The following is a 5,000-nucleotide window of genomic DNA, read 5'->3' on the forward strand; positions in this document are numbered from 1 at the left end:
AGACCAATTATTCGTAATAATCGGGTTTGCCGCCCCCGTTCGACTGAGAGCTGACGTTGAAACGCCGCGCCTTCAATAGGTTAAGTATATATTTTTTACGTACATCTGCCACCCGATTCAAACACAAACACGTCAAAACCTCGTATGAAGCACACTAAGTGTCCATGGACAGCTTCAGTTATAAACTGACGCATCAAATTCCACGTGTGCAGCATGATTTGTATTTTTGTATTTGTATTTGTATTTCTTTTTATCACAACAGATTTCTCTGTGTGAAATTCAGGCTGCTCTCCCCAGGGAGAGCGCGTCGCTACACTACAGCGCCACCCTTTTTTTTGTATTTTTTTTTCCTGCGTGCAGTTTTATTTGTTTTTCCTATCGAAGTGGATTTTTCTACATAATTTTGCCAGGAACAACCCTTTTGTTGCCGTGGGTTCTTTTACGTGCGCTAAGTGCATGCTGCACACGGGACCTCGGTTTATCGTCTCATCCGAATGACTAGCGTCCAGACCACCACTCAAGGTCTAGTGGAGGAGGAGAAAATATCGGCGGCTGAGCCGTGATTCGAACCAGCGCGCTCAGATTCTCTCGCTTCCTAGGCGGACGCGTTACCTCTAGGCCATCACTCCACATGATGATGATAATGATGATGATGATACAGATAAGTACTTAGATTGCGCACTATTGTATATGTATTGTTTCATGTGAGGCGCTTAGAGCCCATTACATGGGGAGTTTGCGCCATATAAGTTCTATCTATCTATCTATCTATCTATTATCATCATTATTATCCTAATTACTATTAACGGTCGGAGACCAAGCTTGAATGTTTTACTAACAGTAACACGGAGTCATTTGCACAACAGGCTGCCTACTCGGGTAGAGCCGACTGACAGCTGCCATTGGGCGCTCATCATTCGTTTCCTGTGTCATTCAATCAGGTTTCAGTCACGGACACATGTTCCTACATACTCAGTCATGTAACATTTTATGTGTATGACCGTTTTTGTGTGTGTTTTTTTCAGTTTTATTTACCCCGCCATATATGCAGCCATACTCCGCTTTCGGGGGTGTGCACGTTGGTTATTTTCTTGTTTCCATATCCCACCGACGCTGACGTGGAGTACAGGATCTTTAACGTGCGTATTTGATCTTCTGCGTGCTTATATACACGAAAGGGGGTTCAGGCACTGGCAGGTCTGCACAGGTCTGACCTGGGAGGTCGAGAAAAAAACAACAACAAGAGAGGCAAGGCTCTCAAGACTCACTTGTGATACACTTAAAAAAAAATCCAAGCTTTTTATGTATTGAGTATAATTTCAAAATGTAATGTTTAAGATGAGAAAGATCAGTTTAAAGCAAATTAAGTCCCCTAGCATTAATTACAGAGTAATTTCCCTTCTTTACTATCTGCACCAAAACGTTTGCAAAATAAATAAAACTTCCATGCTTAGCAAAAGAAGTTCCTGTTTGAACAAAAAAATGATAATAATGACTGCTCTTGTTGTTGGGTCAGAATATCAGATCAAAGTGCCAAGTTTAGAGAATACAAAAAATATAAATATAACAGTAAATGCAGTTTGCATATAATTAGGCTTCATTTAGTTATTTTTTGTGCCCATCCCAGAGGTGCAATATTGTTTTAAACAAGATGACTGGAAAAAACTGAATTTTCCCCTATTTCTATGCCTAATTTGGTGTCAACTGACAAAGTATTTGCAGAGAAAATGTCAAAGTTTACCACGGACACACAGACACACACACTTTGTTTACACAAGTGAGTCAAAAAACAACTCTTCACCCTTAACCTATCAGACACCGTTACCCGAGATTCGCCTGGGGATCCTCAGACTAAACATCCAACGCTTTAACCACTCGGCTATTGCGCCCTATATTGCATACTAAGTATCCATCCTGCTCCAATCATAAACCGACGCTTCAATTCCCCACACACGTAGTAGCGTAAAGTATCCACAATTACATCGGACAACCCGATACAAAACTGACGATTGAAAGCCCCACGAACAGCATAATTATTAAAGTTTCCATTATTAACATCGACCCTTCCGTTCATATGTAACTGACGTTCCAGTGCCTTGAATGCAGTAGTCTGCGTCCTGTCCATTTGTTTCAAATCGAGGTGTTTTCGAGCACCTGCTACCAACCCCCAACCCCCGAAAAATATTGATAATTATGAAAATAAAATAAATACATAAAATCACTTGACTAAATTGGTTACATTTGATGAAGGTGAACATTTTTTTTTTATCAGTCGCCTTTGTTATTACAAGGTTGTTTTTTTTTTTATTTTTTTTTTTAAAGTTATCATTTCGTTCTGACAAACTATTTCCATTATTTGGTTTTCTTTCTTTTCCCCTGTTTTACAATGCTTTGTTAGGGACGTGTTTTCTCACCACCCGGTTCCCACCAAGGTGGCTTCTCAAGGTGAGCAATGAGTTAATTAAGAGCGTGCTTTTAATCAGTTGGTTTAGGCGAGTGGAGTGGTGGTGGTGGTGGTGGTGATGATGAGGGTGGAGCAGCCTCTCTCTCACCTCACACCAGCTGTCAGCGAACTGTCAGGCAGGAAGAAAGGAAGGAAGGAAGGAAGGAATGAGGGAGGAAGGAAGGAAGGATGGAAGAATGGAATGGAAGGAAAGAAGGAAGGAGGGAAGGAGGGAGGGAAGGAAGGAGGGAGGGAAGGAAGAAAGAAGGGAAGGAAGGTAGGAAGGAGGGAGGGAACGAAGGAAGGAGGGAAGAATGGAAGGAAGAAAAAAGGAAGAAGTGAAGGAAGGAGGGAGGGAAGGAAGGAGGGAAGAAGGAAAGGAAGGAGGGGAAAAGGGAAGGTAGGGAGGAGGGAAGGAAGGAGGGAAGGAAGGAAGGAAGGAATGATGGAGGGAAGGAAGGAGGTAGGAAGGGAGGAAGAAGGGAAAGGAAGAATGGAAGGAGGAGGCAAGGAAGGAAGGAATGAAGGAAGGAAGAAAGAAGGGGAGGCAGCAAAAGACCTGGGTGGATGCTTCAGTGACATGGCTTCTCCATCCAGCCAGTCATCACGGTGGATAGCGCAGCATGAAGAAAAACAACACAGTTACAATCTACGGCTTCAGCGTGTCGGGAGTGAGACAGAGAGAGAGAGAGAAAGAGAGAGAGAGAGAGAGGGGGGTGGGAGAAGTGGGGGGGGGGGGGGGGGGGGGGGGGAGAAGGAGAGAGAGAGAGAGAAAGAAGGAGATGGAGACATTGAAACAGAGAGACAGACACAGACAGAGGGAAAATGAGAGAGAATGAGAAAGAGGAGAGGACGGTACAGAGAGAGAGAGGGAGTGGGGGGCACAAAGAGAGAGAGAGAGAGGGGGGGAGTGGGAGTGAGGAAGAAGGAGAGAGAGAGAGAAAGAAAGGGAGAGATGGAGACATTGAAACAGAGAGAGAGAGAGAGAGAGAGAGAGACAGACAGACAGACAGACAGACAGACAGACAGACAGACAGACAAACAGACAGAGGGAAAATGAGAGAGAATGAGAAAGAGGAGAGGACGGTACAGAGAGAGAGAGAGAGGGCGAGGGTGGGGGGCACAAAGAGAGAGAGAGAGAGGGAGAGAGAGAGAGGCAGACAGACAGAGGGAGGGAGAATGAGAGAGGAGGGTGGGGGTAGAGAGAGAGAGAGAGAGAGGGCGAGAGTGGGGGGCATAGAGAGACCGATAAAGAGAGTGAGAGAGAGAGAGAGAGGATGGCGGAGAGGGAGGAGGAAAGAAGGAGGGAAGGACAGAGAGAAGAGGATTAGACGAATGAGAGAGGGGTGGGGAGGTAGAGGTGGGGGATAACTGTGAGGGCCACAAAGTGAAGGTCATTTCTCTGTTTCATGGCCGGGAAAATATTGCGAGTAAACAAGAATGATACACGACCAGCCTTGAACAGGGTGTTTGTCTTTAATACCCCACCCCTCACCCCTACTCCCTCCACTTCCTCACACACACACACACACACACACACACACTGATCTCTCCTCCTCTACCCACCCCTGTGACAGTCGAACCCTACACATCCCCACCATCACCATCACAATCACCATCACCTTCATGACAATATTCGCCAGTGGGAGGGAGGGGGTTGGGGGACGGGGGGATGGGGAGGGGGGTGGAGGGGGGGGGTGTGGCAGAGAAAAGGAAAAGAATAAGATAGGCGATGACTGAATGGCGAATGTGTTGTCTGTCTGTCTGTCTGTTTGTGTGTCTGTCTGTACTGCCTCCCGCCCTTGCTTTGGGGACAACTTTGTCCCGGGGAGCGGGGGGCACGGGGGCATGGGGGCACGGGAGAGTGGTGGTAGGTGGGTGGGTGGCTGGGGAGGGGGAGGGGAGGACAGGGGGGGAGAGGGCAAGGGAGAGGGGGGGGGGGGGTGATCAAGGCCGGAGGTCATCCGTTACCCCTGACACACTTGAAGGTGAGGCGGCTCAACGACACCCAAAGGCTTCTGTCGTTGTTCACTCAGCTGATCACAATGAAGGAAAAAGGGGGAAGGGGTTGTTGTTAACACGGAAAGGAAAAAAAAACAAAAAAACAAGAGAGGCAAGGCCTTCAAGACTCACTTGTGATACACTTAAAAAAAGAATCCAAGCTTTTTATGTATTGAGTATCATTTCAAAATGTAATGTTTAAGATGAGAAAGATCAGTTTAAAGCAAATAAAGTCCCCTAGCATTAATTACAGAGTAATTTCCCTTTTTTACTATCTGCACCAAAACGTTTGCAAAATAAATAAAACTTCCATGCTTAGCAAAAGAAGTTCCTGTTTGAACAAAAAATGATAATAATGACTGCTCTTGTTGTTGGGTCAGAATATCAGATCAAAGTGCCAAGTTTAGAGAATACAAAAAATATAAATATAACAGTAAATGCAGTTTGCATATAATTAGGCTTCTTTTTTTTTGTGCCCATCTCAGAGGTGCAATATTGTTTTAAACAAGACGACTGGAAAGAACTGAATTTTTCCTATTTTTATGCCTAATTTGGT

This window comes from Babylonia areolata, chromosome 3 (assembly GCF_041734735.1).
Source record: "Babylonia areolata isolate BAREFJ2019XMU chromosome 3, ASM4173473v1, whole genome shotgun sequence".
NCBI lineage: Eukaryota > Metazoa > Mollusca > Gastropoda > Neogastropoda > Buccinidae > Babylonia > Babylonia areolata.